This window comes from Erithacus rubecula, assembly GCF_903797595.1.
Source record: "Erithacus rubecula genome assembly, chromosome: 4".
Classification (NCBI taxonomy): Eukaryota; Metazoa; Chordata; class Aves; order Passeriformes; family Muscicapidae; genus Erithacus; species Erithacus rubecula.
Window position 1 is genome coordinate 27,386,403 of NC_136686.1, and position 18,110 is coordinate 27,404,512.

Below are 18,110 nucleotides of genomic sequence, written 5' to 3' on the forward strand. Positions count from 1 at the left end.
TTTGGAACAGGTTTCATTCCCTGCTAAGTCAAAAACTATCCAAAGTCAGCAACTGAAAGAGATTTTACAGAGAATAACCTCCTCAGGATACCTAAGAACAGGTTGTGGAAGTCAGGTTCTCATCTCAAGGCCAGAGCTGTTTTCTCAATTCAGGGCTGAGCCATTTGCCCTGGAGATGTATCGTGATGTCCAAAGAAATCCTGATGTCTATGTTAGACAACTCACCTCAGTGCATTTTTTAAATCACTTTCTCACAACAGCTCTGTCTCCTTCTTGCACTGCTGACCTTTGCTTTTTTTAAAATTTTTTTAGCTGTAAAAGTTGAAGTACATCACTTCATTAAGTTTGGAATCCAGACATATGGAGAATGTGATGGGTAGGGATTTCTGATACAACTCCAGGCCATCTGGCCAAACAGCAGCAAATAATTAAATTTACTGACTTGTCTTATCTTGTCTGAGATAACATCATTTCAGGGCCTCAGGACTGCTTGTGTTTCCACTCTCTCATCCCATCACTGTGTTTTTACTTTTTGTGGTGCTTTTTGCTGATTTTTATCAGTTGTTATGACTGTACACAGCCCTTGGCACCCATATTCTCCTGCCTCTCTGCTGCTGTAACTTTATGTTTCTCCTCAGTACACTCACTCTTACATCAGTTCATGTACCCCTTTTCTCTTAGTTTTAGCACACTTACCAGGTGTCCAGACATCTTCAGAGGAAGTCTGGACACAAAGCAATGTGTGATTTGGTGGAATTGATCCACTGTCTCCAGGACCAGACCCTGTACACAAACATACTTTCTTCTCCAAAAACCCTCTAATAAAAATTATGACCAATGAGAATTATACAATTATTTTCAAACTTGTTTTGAAAAAGCCATGTTAATTTGCTCATTTTCAAAGAGCTTTAGCTGCATGCAATAATGCCACTCAATCAGAATGATAAGTGAGAATTCCACCCCATGCTGGACAGCTCAGATGAAGTCTGGATGACTGGAGAGCAACTGGCATTCAGCAGGAACACACCTGCTTCTTATTTCCTCTTACTTTCACTCTTTTTGGTGTCTTCCTTCCACAAAACTTCTCAAATCAATCTGTCTGTATTTCCTTCCCTCCAAAAAGCTTCAGGTAACAGTTTGCTGCCTTCTAATATTTGGGTAATTTTACAGTTTTATGTTACCAGTTGAATGGTCTTACACTATAGTGCTCTCAACTTGTTCTCACTAAGGAATTTGCCAACAACACCAACTTTTTGTTATTCTTAATGTCACACTTTGCTTATCAGTGCCCAAAGCCAAACATGAAGAAAAGGTGATGTAATTTCCCATTAAAGTATCACTGTATACTAATATAATATACCATTCTTAGAATACTCCTAACAATGCCTCTATGTGTGCATTTTGTTGGCAGTTTTGTCCTTCTGGAGGAATTAATCATTTTTTCCTGGACCAAACCACTGTGCTTCTGACATGTACTGTCCCATTGAGCTGTTTATCTTCCAAAGTGGAATCCTGGATAAATACATGGAAACTTCCAGTTCTGCCTGAACAAGACTTATGCTGACTGAGAGGGTCTGGATGGAGAAACACATCTGAGTGGCAGCAAAAGAGGTAGGGCTAGTTTGTATTATCTTCCCTAAAGACTACTACAAATTTCTTCTTCACTGTTCTTATTTTCCAGTTTTTCACAAATGAACCAAAAGTCCTGAAGCAAAATACATTCCCTGTCTCGTCCCTCTGTCATTGAAGTCCAATTCCCCCAAAAATTTCCCCTGCTACTGTACCATCAACATTTACAGGGTGAAAAAACCCAGAACATAAATTACTTTTATCCTCCAATCTTTGTCCAATGGTATCATCCTTCAGCAGCTCCTTGTATTGGGAAAGACTTTTTTCCTTCATCCTATCTGTCACTTCTGCAAGAATCCAAAAACTCATCCCCGAGTGCTGTCCCACCTCTCTGAGGTACAACCTCCTGAACGAGTTTTACTCTTCCTCAGACCATTAGCCATTTCCTTACAAACATCTTGCTCAGTGGTGTTGACTCCACTAAAAGTAAAAGGACTCTTACAAAAGTAACATCTGAGCTTTGGGGTGGTTTTTACTTAAATTCTGGTGTCCAGACAACCAATAGTACAGAGCATTCTATGAGAACAGTTTTGAGGGGTGCCCTGGAACACACCTAATATCACCAGGCTCCAGTTTCACATATGAGGATGCAAAGAATTTTTTTCCTCTGATATTTACTGCATAATTTTGTCAGATGCAAAAATGAAAACACATTGTAGAGTACAACCTGCTCTTCAAAGGCAGCATGTTAGAAATGCCTCATTTCTGCAGGTTTGGATGCAAAGTGTTGCTATGGGAACAAAACCATCTCTCCACCCAATCAGCAGAAGCAAGAGGTGGGTTTTTTTAAACAACAATGTTGTCTTTATCTGCCCTTCACCTAATCAGTCAACACAAGAATGAGAACAGTGATTTTCACAGCCAAACCATAGAAAATGTGACTCACTGCCAAAAATACCTTATGAGCTTCTTAGGTCTGGGAGATTGACATCTTATTGTAGAACATGAACAGACAATAAGACAAACTGACAGATCAATCTCATTTGACAGTGCAATCAAGGAAAGAAATGGGTGTGAAACTGTTCGAATCTAACACAACCTTGCTTTGGGAGGGAAAGCTTGAATGAGTCTTCAAGGGAATTGAAATAGGAATAATGCTAACAGAGGAAAAGACTTTAAATGATGGTGTGATTGACTCCTTTACCCTGCATGCATGTTGAGGCTGGGTTAGTGTGTGGTGATTTCCATGAGCTGGTCCTGCCCATCCCACCACAGGAGTGTCCAGGCCGTTCTCACCTAAGCTACAGCCTGGCAACCTGCAAAAGTCACAGTCAGACCAAAGGGACAAGGCCTGGGTCTGCTCTGTCAAGTCCTTCACAGTGGACTCTAGCATTAATCTCTTCATTAATGTTTTAATTCAGTCAAGGTGAGCAGAGACCTCCATCCACAGCAAATTAAAAGTAACATAACCTAGTTTGATCCTCTCTTGTCTGGAATATTGCATTAGTCCTGTGCCTCTGTTAAGGTTTGGCAACATGTTTAACTACAGTGAGCATTCATTTAAGTCCCACCTCTTGTCAGTCTGTAAGCAGAAAAGATATTTCAAAAAAAACCCCAACATCTGAAACAAATCAGTAATTGTGGGGCAGTTTTCAGACTAATTCAAATTCTATTTGTTGACTGTAATTTTTTTAAACTTTCATTTGAGGGGAAAATACTAAATCAAACAACAACAACCACAATAATAATAATGGTTTTAAAATGTTTTAAAATCTGACTAGCCATTTCATGAATGGAATGAAGTCAGTCATTATTAATGAGTGATTGAACCATCAATCTTCAGTCCTTCTTAGTTATTAAAATGAATAAAAGCATACCCTTATCAATCTTGGATTCTGTACACATGTCACATGCTGTCTCTCCTCCAGAAGCTGTCAATTTAAAGCTATGAGACAGCTCACAGAAGAAAGGAAGTAGCTGTCTGCTCATAAGGCCCACAATAGAAATAAAATAACACTACTTGCACAAATACAAAATAAATTGTGAGCATGAATCCAGTTACTTTTTTCATTTTAAATGCAGGAAAATTATCTGGCCTTTGTAATTAAAAATCTGGGAGGTATATGATGTTGTTCCTGCCTGTATGAACACTTTTTCCTGTATTTTCTCAAGGAATATGACTGTAACTGTAAAAATTTGGTGTTACTCATTGTTCACAAAGCAAAAGAATTGGCTCATCCTTGCTAAACAGTGTGCTACCACAATTATGGTATAACTGTTAGCTTGGTGCAATTTTAGCTGTTGTGTTCAGGATCATTGAAAAGCACTTCGTGTTTTCATTTTTCAAACAGCTATTCAGTTGCTTTGGCTGCTCCTACTGATTTACCTAATAATTTTTTATACACAAAGCCAAATCCTGCTATTATTTTGTAAGGCTTGTGTTCCCATTGAAAGCAATTCCAGATTCATAATACCAAGACATTATGCTGATAGCATTGGCTGAGACAAATACAAAGCTTCTCATGTTGAATTCAGGGTCTTGTTAGATCCCAGAGTATCTCAAGTCAAAATAAAATTGCCATATTTAAAACAGAAGCTCTTATAGATTGTGTATTTGCTGTGCCTGCAGAAGAGGAAAATACTATAATATATCCCTTTCAGCCTCTGTAGAGAACAGGAGATTCTAAGAGCTCCATTAGAGATGCCTCACACCTTCCTCAGACATCTCTGCTGCTTTTGGCTGGGGTACAGTTAATTTTGTCCATAGTACCTGGTATAGGGCTGGGAACAGTACTTATAACACAGGGATGTTGTAGCTGTTGTTGATCAATTATCACATAGCATCAAGGCCTTTTCTGCTTCTCCCCACCCCACCAGAGAGAGGAATGGGGGTGCACAAGGAGTTGGGAGGGAGCACAGCTGGGGCAGCTGACCCCAGCTGGACACAGGGATTTCCCACACAATGTAGCATCATGCTCAGTGTATCAATCTGGGGGAAGGAGGAGGCAGCAGGGGACTTCAGAGCAATGGCATTCATCTTCCAAGTCACTGTTATGTGTGTTGGAGCCCTGCTCTCCTGTAAGGCTGAACACCTGCCAGCCCACGGGAAACAGTGAATTAATTCCTTTTTTGCTTTGCTCACGTGTGTGGTTTTTGCTTTCCCTATTAAACTGTTTTTATGTTAGATCAAGAGTTTATCAAGCTGTCACTTTCTGATTCTCTCCCTGATCTCACCAGGGGCGAGCAAGAGAGTGGCTGAGCAGGGCTCAGTTGCTGGCTGGGATTAAACCACAACATCATCATTAAACAAATCACACATTTGGAAGCATATGTTTGTGCTCACTCACCTATGAACTCGGAGCAAAGGGCCAGCAGCAGCAGGGAGAGCAGAGAAGCCCCAGCAGTGCCAGCTGGACTGACTTAGCTAATGAAGTGTGTGTAAACAGCAAACATCCATCATCATAAATTATCCTCCAAGTCACCTTTCACATCCAGTCATCTCCTCACATCTAGTGCTTCTTAGACAACCTGTGACATCCGTGGCCTGAATCCTGCAAATGACTAGACTGAGTAGGAAATGTGCTCTGTAAACATGCTGTTCATTATAGCTATGTTACCTACTGCCAGATGGATTGATTTGAAATGGCTTATTGCTTACTCACCCTTTTGTGTATTTGAATTAGAATAGTTAACAAATTGCCTAGTAGTCAGGAAACAAGTGCTTCAGGCCAACAAAGGTTATGAAACTGCCTTTTCTGCTTCCATAGGCTGTTGCAGGGGAGCTGAAAATTTTACATGGGGCTATTTTTATCTGACCAGAGCTTGGCTTTGTTGAACAAGCTGCACATTACAAATAAAACCTGTACTTCAAGACTGTTCATAGGAAAAACAAATATTGTAGCTTATTAATTGGCTATGGTGTTGTTATTTTGATATATTTTAAACAACAGATAGAACTAGATAGATAGACCTTAGTAAAAGAACTCAACTAGGACATAAGAAAGTTGATATTAGAAAGATATTTTTCCCAGAAAAGACAATAGTAGCAAACGTATTCATTCAGTATCCCTATTTCAAATCATCCAGTACTCATGAGATCAAACTTATTTCAGTGATGATATTAGTATCAGTGTCCAGCACTTACTAGTAAAGCAAATACAGACTAAGAGAACCAGGTAAGTATGTATTTTGAAGCACATGAGTAAGCTTAAGGAGCCAAAATCTACTGAAAGGAATAAAATAACCCAGTCAGGTCCATCACAGCAGAGTTAATGGAAATACATTATCCTGTGGCTAAAGAAACAACTCAGGCAGACTTTACACTCCCCTCAACATTTTCATGGAATGAGAGCAGGTTGCTATCCTGCTACTTAAAAGATTGGCTGTATGTAACTTCACTGAACTCAGCACACTGAGCTGTATTTGTAGCAATTTCAGTAACTGCCATTCTGGTTCAAGTCTGTAAATTTTCTAAAAGATACAAAAATATGTTTGCATTTGAGTTTACCTGCTCTATAGATATAGTTATTCAGCCCCCAGCTGCTGCAAAAATAAGCCCAGCTCTTCCCAGAGTTGAATAATTCAGATACAGAGCTGGTGCATCCAGGAAATATTTTCCATTTCTTAACTGCAGTGACATTTGAGAATGCCTGCCCTTTGGAAGGCTGCCTGGGCTGTAGATCTTTTATCAAACTGGGGTTTGCCTTCACTTCTGCATTTCATCTGAGCTTACAGAATTTTTTATTTTATTTAAATGAAGAGATATTAGTCCAGACTCAGGACAACATTAAATAATATCCTTAGTGACTTTCTTAAGGTGCTTAAAATTTACTGTGTGTTGAAATGCTCTTTTGCCCTGACTCCATACAGTGCAAGACTCTTCTGAAATTACTTTCAGAAGGTTTTTCTTAGCATTGCTTTCCACTGCCTCTGTAGAAGAAATGCAATTTGGAAGCATCATTCACTGTTTTCCTTCCCAATCCACTAGCAGTATCTTCTCCACCTGAAGGGTATTTTGAGGAGCAGATCCTCTCTTGTTACAACTTATCATACAGGGCACAGCTCTCAACAGCCCCACAGTAAATCCACACCAAACTGTAAATATGGCAATAACATGGGGCATTGAAAGCACCATGGTTTACTTCAAACTCATAATAATGACCTACTTTTTATAGCAGCAAGGATTTAAAAACATGGCAATTCAGAACAAAGGCAGAAATATTGCTCTGCCTTTGCCATTAGTACCTTCTGTTGAGTATTCACACATGAAATGCTTACTGCCTAGCTCAACTGCTTGAAAGTTATTTACCTCTACCTTACCTATAGGCAGGCTCCTTTCATGAGAAATTAAGTAAATTTACTTAAAGTGAGTAGAGGAATATCTGCTCCTCCCCCACCCAATAATTGGAGCTGGTTCCCTTCTTACAGAACAAAAACTATTTTAAACACCAGGAGTAATAAGGAATAAATTTGGCAAAAAAGGTGCAGCTTTTTCCAGAGCCATTTGGAAAACAAGTCAGGCTTTTTAATTACCAAGTAGAAATAAAGCTGTCAGGCATTTACTGATAGTTTTTCAAAATGATCTTTTAGCACACAGCACAGAGAAAATGTAACTTCAGTGCCCAGTGTTACATCAAAGTTTGTCTGCTGTCAATTAGAATGAAAGAATAAATGAAGTCTGAGGATGACATCTGGTATTTCAACACTAAAATGGAAACTCTCAGACTTAAAAAGGCTTTTGTTAAGATAATCTTCATTTAAAGCTCAACAATGTCAACAGTGACCAGACTGAAAACTGCAAGCACTAGAACCCACAAAAGTGAGACACTGAGAAGACAACTTTTATTTAGCTGGCATTTTCATATCTGTAAACATGGTATGCTGTGAGCAGTATATGGGCTGTGCAGAGCAAAAGGGAATGCCATGGATGGCTGCATTGAATTACCCGAGCAGAGGAATGTTTACTGCTCCATAAAACCCATCATATGGAAATCAATTCCCATCACAGAGCTTGTTGTTATATATTTTAGCTGTTGAATTGTAAATTGAATGGTGGAAGCTTAAGTTCAATATAAATGTGTCTTAATATACGATTTTTTTTTAATTTTTGTTTTTAGCAGTTACTCTATATAATTATGACTTCTTGTTTTGAGCAAATGCAAACTATAAATAGTCTGTGGCAGCATGTATTAAACTGATTCAGCTCTTGTAGTCTGGCAGAAGGGAAGAGAAAGGCCATGTGCCTATTGCAGTGGCATTCAATCAAGCCCTAAAGGGCCATTACTTTCTGTTTAGAAAAAGCAGGTGAGATCTTGGGCAGCATGAAGAACTCATAAGGATGAGGCAACCTTTCACCTCATGGTTTGGTTTATTATTTTCAAAAGGCCAGCTGTTAAATGTAGGTAAATAACAAACACCGTTGCACAAGAACTGGAACTAGGGAAACCCACGTGGCCATGTACACCCACCAAAATAGCTCAGGCTTTTTTCTCCCATGAACTGATCACATGCCCTACTTCCTCTGCACACCCTGAATTCCCCCCTGCTTCCAGTGCTCACTGCCTGCCACACCTCTGGCTCACACCTCATGCCAACAGACCTGCTGGGACACCTAACATCACAGGAAAAGTCCCACAAAGCAGAATCTAATGAGATACCTGGTTTTGATTTTATTTTAATTCTTATTTCCATTTTTCTGTATGATTTTAAGCTGATGATGATCAGTGTGACAAACAGTATCCCTTGATGATCGGGGAATGCAGTCCCAGCATTGCTCTTGAGTCTGTAGAAATGGAGAAAAAAGAAAACAGCAAGAGACAAAGGGAAGAGTAGGAATTTCCATCTTTCCTTAACAGTCCCCTGACTATATCTACCCCAATAAAAAGTACTTGTATATGAGTCATCAATCATTTTAAAGCCTGTGTTAGCTTGTGAGCAGGTTATGAGCTGAAATGATTAACAGTCATCAGAGAGGGGTGAGGAACTATTGCTGCTCCGTGGCATGTTCTTCCCCATAGAAGTCACCAGCCTTATTGCACCTCTAAGAGAATAGATTCCCCAGTTCACAGGTTCCCCTGAGTGGAAAAATGAGGAGTACAAGAACTTATCCTTCTCACCATTGCCTCTAAAGGTCAGGCAGCTCCTACTCAGGACGTTTGCATGCCAGCTGTGAGGCTGAGGTTAGTACAGAAGTACACAGAGAGCCAAACATCTTGGGAGAGTGGCTGATTCAGAACTGAGTGGTGAAAGGGCTAATAATACAGAAAAACTTTTTTTTTTAAATTTTTTTTTAATAAGATTCCTATAATTAATATAAATTTGAGACAATTTGTTCTTTGATTGTCAGGAACTGAGGAAGATGTGTAGGATGAACATGTAGGATAATCTGGCATGTTTAGATGCCCATGAACCTCAGGAGTAATAGAATAGTTAGCTGAGGATTCTTTTTCACTGACCTTGATTTTGAAGGCACTGGAGGAATTCCAGGAGACTGAAAGAATACTTCTGCTGTGCTAGTATATAAAGTGTTGAAATGACTTGACTAAGATAAATATCCACTAGCAGTGACAAGGAGTGTAGAAAAAACACACTGATAGAGGCAACAAAGAGTGACAGTACTCCAAGAATGAACAATAGGCACAGACTATCAATGGTGGTAATTTTTCTGAGACTTGCCAAAGAAATCTTATTTCATCCTTTCAGATTACAGGTTTGTACAGGTAGCTGTGGAGATGTAACACACCCAGTGGGGTTACAAAGGATTGCAAGGGGGCTAATTTTGTACTGTGTAAAACCTAATGAAAAATTAGCAATATATCATGACAGAAAAGCCCTTGCTAAGTACTTTAAAAACAACTTTTACCATGAGTATAGTTTTGTTTAGCTCTTTGTTATGGGTAACACTCTTCCCCCTATATTTCAATATATGCTCCATGTTGTCCTCCCTCTCAGCATTTGCTAACATAGAAATCAGGAGCTCTTAGCTAGAAGGAGGTGTCTGAGAGTGGAGCTGGTGCAGCAATAAGCAGGATATAGGTGCAATGGCAATGTCAGGGTACCAGGTAGGTCTGGAGGCCATGGTGAGCAGTACTCAGCACTGGAAGTAGAGGAGCCCAGGGCTGCTGCCAGGTGCCAGACCACAGCCAAGCTTCTTGGATGGACCTGTTCATCCACTGCCTCCAGAGCAATCTGAGTTCTCTGTGGAATCTTGCAGCAAAAAAAAAAAAAAAAAAAAAAAAAAAAAGTCTAATATGTCCTTGTCTAGTTGCTAGAGGCTTGAGGGGAATAAAGCAAGCAGGAGGAGAAGGATGAATTTTATACTTTCTATATAGGATTGGTATGATAGGTAGTCCTCATTCTGAAAAGACTGATAAAAAATAGAGAGCATAGAGAATCACAAAAAAATGACAAGGGCAAAGTGCTTTTCATGGAGAGATGGAGAGTTCCATCTGTTTAGCTTGTCAACAAGAAAAGTGAGAAGTGACTTGCTTACAGTGTGTAAGTGCTTTTCTAGGCAGAAAATACTGGGCAGTCATCACTTCTCACAGCTTGCAAAGACAACAACAGCATCCAGTGGCTGAAAGCTAGAGCCAGCCAAATTCTATTAGAAATTAGGCCCAGCTTTGTAAAGATGCCTGCTTAGCAAACACATGAACAAGGAGAGACTGCTCCACAGAGCAAGACAGGGTGCTTTGTGAGAGACAGGCTTGAGCCAAATGAGACATTTCACTTGACTTTGAATAAAATAAATGCAAGTTAGTGATTTCTAAGAGGAGGGATTAAATTGGCAAACAACAACTTTAAAAAAAAACCCAAATCAAGCTCTTAGGTCTACTTTGTTTAATTCATGGACAGAGGAACAGGAAGATATGTCAGACTAGAGGAACAAGGGAAGACATTTCCAGTCTCTTTTCCTAACAAAAGTCTCAGATAGCTGAGGAAAATGGCCAAGAATGACGTACTAGGAGGACAAAATGGAAATCTTACATCTATTGCTCCTTCATACTGGTAAATAATCATGGAACCTTCCTGTTAGGATATCTGGGGTAAGAAAATGAAAGGCCATCTTTAATTATATCGGCCATTGTATTGATGCATTTGCATTAAGCACTCATCTCCATCATTAATATCCAGAAGGGACAGCCTTGCAGGATTAGATGAAAGGAGAGAGGCAGAAGGCTACTGGTGCGAGAAAGGACAGCAGATCCTGATGCAGGAAGTCAGGGGTAGCACAAAACCACTTGGCTGTGGCTTGGGGAGATGGACAGGAGGCAGCAGGCAGAGCTGCACTGGCAGCCCCTGGAACGAGGCAACACAGAATGGAAGGTGGCTGATAACGTGCAGGAAATTGAAGGGAAGCAGGAAAGATGTGCAGATGCTTCACTGTGTAAAAACACAAGCTCATTGGCTGTTCAAGAGAAGCAAAACTATTACCTGCAAAGAGCTTCCCCCTGCTTTGTCCTCAACTACAAAATCTGTTTATACCACTGCTTGCTACTGCTTGCTAGTCATCCCTGTAAAAGCAGTATGTCCTGCTGTGAAGAAACCAAGCTGCATGGAAAAGTTTGTTCTTGGATCTCAACCAGCTATTGCTACAGTGCTCTCAACACCATGGGGCTTCCCAGCAAAAACTGAGCAATCCAGCACAGCGAGTGAAAAGCTTTTCAGTGCTCTTAGAGACTTCACTAAAATGCAGAGACAAAGCATTTATGCAACCCATGGGCTTGAGCTTTCTTGACCTACTGTGGCATGGCTTTTGGGGATTAAAATAAGAGAAGTGAGAATTTCAGGCAATGCTAGAGGTGAGACTGGGTCCCCTGTAGACTTAAGATATATAAAAGCTAAAAAACTACCAAAAGACAATTACAGGCTTAAGCAAACTCATGTGATAAGCACAGGTATTCTTGTATAACGTGACTATATAAATGAACATGGGTTTATTAACCCTATTTAGGAGGTTACTGTCTTTCTTAGAAGAGTTTATTTTAATTAATAATTCTTATTTATATATTATTTTTCATGAGGTAGAGGGGATGGACAGAAAAGGGAAGACAGAAAGGAGGACAAGACAGTCCTACAAATTCACTCATGACTTCTTGTTAACACTGACAAGCTCAGAAATTATCTAAATGCCTGCTGATGTCTTCTCTGAAAGCTCTGTATGAATTATAACACACAAGTGCTAGTCTAGCAGCTTTTAAATACTTGTTTCTAGACAGCTTACAGTCTGTGATAGAAGTGGGGTTTTTTTCCTTAATATTTTTTTTAACAAGATGCTATTTTGTTAATTGCAGAGCATGAAGGCAATTATACTGTGGAATTGTGGGCTGTGACATGAGGGCATTCATTTTGCCCAGTGTGGAGTTAGACAAATGGATGGTCAATCATGGCTTGTAATTCACATTGCAATTGTGGTTGCTGAGTACCAACAACAATTACAATCCTGATTAATAGGAGCTACAAGTACAGATAAGAACTCACTTGGGCTTTTAAAGAAACCAAGTTTACTAAATATAGTTAGACAAGTCCTACAACACGGATTATTTGCTGCTCACTGCTTTTCTTTTGCAGATACATTACTGCCCTCACAAGCTGGGTTTGGAGCATCCAGTCAGTGTTTCACCATGGTGGACACATTCACTGTTTTTGATGCTTGCTTTTTGAAAACCAGTTTGTGCTTTTCTTCAGTCGCCAGAAGCAAGCATGCAGCCATAGCACAGGTGGGTAGGTGGCAGGGTTGCTGCCAGCCCCCAGTAGCTCTAAAGTGGCTGTTTTGGGAGTGAGTTACACAGCTGTTACTTGTTGTCCTTTTCTTTTGTAAGCTGCAGTGGTGAGCAGCAAGCAGCAAGGAGGACTCTGCTTTGGACTTTAGAGAAGCTTTCCAGCTCTGGGGAGGAAGGCTGTTATTAACACAGAGTTGATAGATGTTCTAGTGATTGTTTCGATCCAAGTGAGGGCCTGGCACCTTGCCAGGAGGACAGATTTGTTGGGGGTGAAGGGTAAACAGAGCCAGGTATCCACTTCCTAACTCTGTGCTTTGTGGGGGAGTGGTTACTGTGGATTTTTGTGAGGCACAGCAGGGACAGTGCATGCAGATCCAGCTCCACTGGGTAATACAACTCCCCAGTCCCTGGGCAAAGCTGGACATTATATCTGGGATTTTGTTTCAGTTCATGTTATTACAGATGTAAACAACCACAGAGTAGTGCAGAAGAGCAGAGCAGACAGCCTTGGTGCTGAGCAGCCCCTCCCTGGGGCAGGCACACCACTGCCAGCGCTGGGCCACCAGCCAGAGCACCCCTGCATGCACCTGCCTATGACTGACTGCAGGTTTTGCAACCCACTTTGATGAATGCAAACAAAAATATCCATGATCGATTAAATTCTTCATTCAGCTCTGATGAGTGGTTACAGCAAGTGATAGTTGGGTGCTGAATTCATTCTTGCCCTCTCAAGTTAAAATGTGTCAAAAAACATGTTGTTATTTGCTGCAGTTTGAAGTGATCCTGGAAATACCAGCTTCTGTCGCTGCTTTTCAAATCCTAAACTTCAATGGCTAATTCAAGCTTTAAAAACTCAAAGACTAACAGAATGTGTAAGGAATTTTTTGAAGAAAAATATCAGGAAAAAAAAAATCAATCAGAAACTATTTGAAGTATATCATTTGAAGTCTATTGGAAAGAATTTCAAATAAAACACAAATTAATTTTTGCTATCAGTATTTACAGCAACAAGACTCCAGGACAGAGAGACTCAAACTGAAAAATCTTATTTATAAAAATGAAACCAGATTCCACTGGAGGGGAATGCAAACTAAATAGCAGGAGTTAAAGGAAAGCCAGGTGGATTTTGGTGGTAGGTAGCCACCATGACTTCCAGGCACTGGGCAGAGCACTTGCTACCACCAGCATCTTGCCCTGTCCATGAAACAGAAGTGTAGTGCAAATTCCTTGTTGGCCTGTTTCTATTTCCAGACTAGCTCTTCTGCTTTAGATCCACATTATTAATGGGCTCTCTGGGAAACAGAGATGCAGAAATTAAACTTGGCTATACCCAGAAGGCCAAGAGCACTGCCAAGAGTCGGTACCTGATTTAGACTCATGGTGATGAGGCTCAGTTTGGGATTCAGAGGTGATGTCCCCTGTCAGAGGAAGAGATGTCTCTTTCTCAGGGTGACTTTGTGCTGAGTGGACCAAACCACTTCTAGGTGGGTCCCAGAGAGATATGAAGATCAGACTGAAGATGTTCAAGGTCAAGATATGCCAAATAACAAAAATGTCCTTCTTGTGCTGACAGTGATCTTGCTGCTGTGTTGCAGACTAGTGAGGTGTATCTAAAGCTCATGCATTAATCTTTGTTCTTTGGAAAGCAGATCTATGAATCCCCCACATCCAAGGTAAATAAATCCTCTTTTTCTTTTTCACACAGCTGCCTCAAATGAAAACAAAACATGCTGTGGTTTTCTTGATTTCTCTGGCCACTGGCAGACACAAGGAAAGTGCCACACACATATTGCTGAATTTGGTTTTGCCTCACTGGATTTTTATGGATGGTTACCCTTAAAAAACAAACTATTAATAGGCCTGAATAGGTCTGAATGCTCGGCCATGTGAGACTTCATCTGTTACATTCAGGCTGTGTTTTGATAGATTGTTATTCCATTAACTAAAAATCCTTTGGGCTATGAAGGATATAAAACAGTCCTACAACCACTTGCCCTAAAACTAACATTTAATTATCACAGGGAAAAATTGAGTAGTCCATTAGAGGAATGGGAAAGAAATTACTTCATAGACAAAGAAAAGGAAAGAGATATGAATTCTAGCAGTATAAGCCAATCTAAAATAAAAGTATTTTGAGCTGTGATTTGTTTAAGCGATGCTAACAATACTACAGATCATTTAAATAGATTTTGTAACTCTGATGTTGTTACAGAGATTAAATTACACTAAGATAATAATGTAGCTTTGGGGTAATTTACATAAAGAAAAAGCTAGGTTCCTAAAGTTTCAGTTTTCTGCATACCCTTCTTAATAGGAACAAATTCCAAAACAACTTTGATTATAGAAGCAATTTGTGAAGCTGTCCCGTGATCATTGCTCCTACTCTAAATTCCCAGGCAAAAATTAGGCAGTAACTTTTGTTTTCACTCATGCACACAAGCAAAAATTCTTCCTCATTCTCTTCTGCCTTTTCTGGTTTATATTGCAGGATAAACCAATTTAAATGAAGAGATTAATGCTTTTAATTAACAAGTGAGAAATTTTGCTTTGAATATGAGTTTTTAACTTGCATTACACATCTTTATAATTTGATTTGAAGGAAATTTAGCACTGTTTGTTGGAAACTTTGCAATGCAAATTTCTGTGCAAATATAATCTTGATGCTAAATGTGGTATTTTTTTTTTCTACCTATATACACATGCACATTTGTGTATACACATCTTGTTTGGATTACATGTATTCCTGTCCTATTTTTTTGTTTTTCTCTGATAATATTTTAAACCAAAGAAATCATTAATCAAAGCCTCTAAGTAAAATGCAGAGAGGAGATGTATAAATCTAAGTCTTAAAGTGCTTTTTCAAAAAAACAAATTTTCTCATAGATGATTATTACATACATATATTTTGGAAACAATGCTTTTTTTTTCCCCCTCAAGATCATGGTTCAATTCTGCCCTTTATGTTTGTTGCCTGTGAACAAAGTTAAGACCACCTTCAAAATTCATCAGTATAGGAAGTAACATTGCATGGGTTCAAATGACATAAAAATGTAAGGAAATAGCCAGACCTGGTTTTGGCTCTTCAGCAAAGGGAAGTCTCTGGCAGCTCTGATTTCTTCTGCTGATTAAGCACAGTCCTGCTGGAGGCTGGGTATGATGCTCACAGAAAAGCACTCCCCTTCCTGGGTCCATGCTGGAGGTAAGTCACCATCAGCTCTGGCACAAGAGCCTTGCTCTAGAGGGTGGTGTTCAAAGCCCAGCATGTTTCCAGGACAAAATAACTGCTGGGCCCTTCCCCACTGACATGGGCTACTCTGTATCTTCCACTAGGACAGGCTTCCCCTTGGTGCAATCCAGCATTCACTGTGGGATTTGCATGAGGAACCTGAAGTGCCATTTAAAGGCTGCCACTCTCGCCCACACCTTGAAATACCCACTTTTGTACGCTCCTTGTAAGCACCATGTGAAAGCAGAGCCTTTAGATTTGCAGGTTTTTTAACCTCCAAGCAAAGCAAGGATCTGTTCCTTCTCTCCCCCGCCCTGCCCCAGCTGCAATCAGAATAATAGGCCCCACAGAATTAGTAAATCAAAGCTTTCAGTCTGAATGCATCACAGCTGTGGAAAACATATACTTCAGTTTTCGGGGCTCATGACTTCCAGCTCTATCCAAAATAATTTCCCCTGTAATTCCCAATCAAGACTGCTTCCCAACACCAACTTTAGCAGGAAACATCCCAAAAACTGAAGTTAGATGACACAGAAATATGAGTTGGTGAATATCTGAATGCTCTCATTGTGCTCTCAAGAGCCAGGTGGGCACAATGTGCAGGAGTCAGTAGTACAGCACAAATTGGGCAGGAAGTGACAAAGCCTCCTGCCCTTTACTTTCAGCATCCTTGCCCTAGGATGTCCCTGCCAGTCAAAGATTTCTCCTCTTGCTGTAGCTGGAATGGTTATGAGATGGTCTCCTGAAGCTCCTTTCCCCTTTCCAACATGTCCTGGGCAGTTTCAGCTGAGGGAGCAGAGGTGCAGCCTGGGCAGCAGCGAGGCAGGATGCAGTGCCCCATGGAGGGCAGGGCACCGTGCCAACGCACGGGGCTCAGCTGAGCGTGCTGGGAGCACAGCAAAAGCCTGCAGGCAGCTACAGCAAAGCCTGCTCAGGACCCTGCTCACTGGAAAGCTATTGGTACAGACACAATTTCAAAATAAAAGTGGGTTTCAGCACTCTGCTGCTCCTGGAAGAGGTACCTGTCTTCTTAATGAGGCTGTTCTCATACCAGAAATTTGTTTATTTTAGAACTCACCTTTTAGTGCAAGAGAGATATTTCTATCAGTGCTTCCGTTGCACTTGGTTGAAGACACTGCTGCAACATTTGGCCAGCTTGGCATTTAAATGTCATTTACACCAGAAAGCAACTGAGCCTGAATACTGAGGCAGATGTCATGAGTGAAGGTGAGCTTCCATAACTGAATGAGGCTGCTGATAAAAAGACTGAATTGCAGAAGCATTTGCAGAATGCAAATGGAAAACCACTGATTCTTCTGCATGTGCTTTATTTCCTGTATGTGCCTTGTGCAATTTACCTTGGAGGAGCAATGCTGCAAGAGATGTTACCGAAGTTTTCATTTAAAATCCAACATTTGTGGTCCCTACTGGTTAAAGCAGGATAAGCAGGTTTCTGTCCTCTCCTGAAATGGGATTGATTATATTTTCTAAACCAAGGTTCTAAGTCCTAGACTTGCTTCAGCCCAGCAGGCCAAGGGGACATGCTGATTTTTCTCTCTTTCTGTGTAGCATTGCTGCACACAAAGTTGTTCAAAACTGTTTGCTTCCTCAATGTTTCTGTTCCAGATGACAGCAGAAGGACAAACAGACTGAGATCTCTTCCTTTGACATGGATTGTGTAGGAAGAGTTACTGCCTATCCCCTAAGCACAGAATCTCATTTCCAAATGTACCTCCTGATGCGTGTTTAGGATGCAGTCCAAAAATCCACAGGACAAAGAAGGAAGAGTAATGAAATTGGTAGAAAAACACATTAAAGAGAAATAGAGGCAAAAAAAAATTAGAGTTAATTACTCTGTGTTTGATCCCACAGGGTGTGTATAGATGAGTGTTAGTGATGCAGCTCTCCATTGGTGCTGGGGTAAACTGTTCTTAAGGCCAAATAATCTATCAAGATAAAACCATTAAACAAGTCCTTTCCACTTATGCTGCTCAATATAATTCCTTTTCAGTAAATTCCTTTTCAGCTGTGCCCAGTGCTTTTGCTTATTTAAAGTAAATTAAACACTATCCTTTTCTAATTAGGTAAGTTAGGAGATGTTGGTGCTACTTCCTACTAATTTAAAGACTAGAACTAATTTAAAGAAATTAAAGCAAAAACCCCCACCTTTAAACAATAAATTAATCCAGAATTTGATTAATAAGGAAGGAAGCAACTGAGGGTTAAGTAACTCAGTCAGTTAAACCAATTAAGTTTCTCTTTTCTTCTCCTACCAGCTAAGATGCTTGGGTGAATGGGAAGCTGGGACGGCACACCCCCAATGAGTTTTCCAGAGTAGAGCATCTTCACAGGAAGCCTTGTGGAGAGGGCAAGCTTTGCTAAAACACATAAGCAGACTGGAATAAAAGTCACCATTAGCAAGATACAGAAAAAAGCCACAGTCCCAACCAGCTCTCTTTCAAACGTGAACTTGCCAGCTTCACATTTTTGAGAGTGGGTTTTGGCACATTTTACTTCTTTGCCTCCTAAAAAGGTGTGCAATATTGAACTTTCAAAGACCTTTAAAAATCCCACCACAAGAGAGCTAACAGTCC

General features: G+C 40.3%; 1 long non-coding RNA gene across 1 annotated transcript; it reads left to right on the top strand.

Annotated features, from left to right (window-relative positions):
* The first annotated feature begins 393 nt into the window (after positions 1-393).
* Positions 394-17,745, top strand: LOC306800729. The gene is made up of 3 exons (XR_013773912.1): positions 394-1,611; positions 12,139-12,287; positions 13,864-17,745. It is a non-coding gene; the product is annotated as an uncharacterized lncRNA (long non-coding RNA).
* The last annotated feature ends 365 nt before the right edge of the window (positions 17,746-18,110 follow it).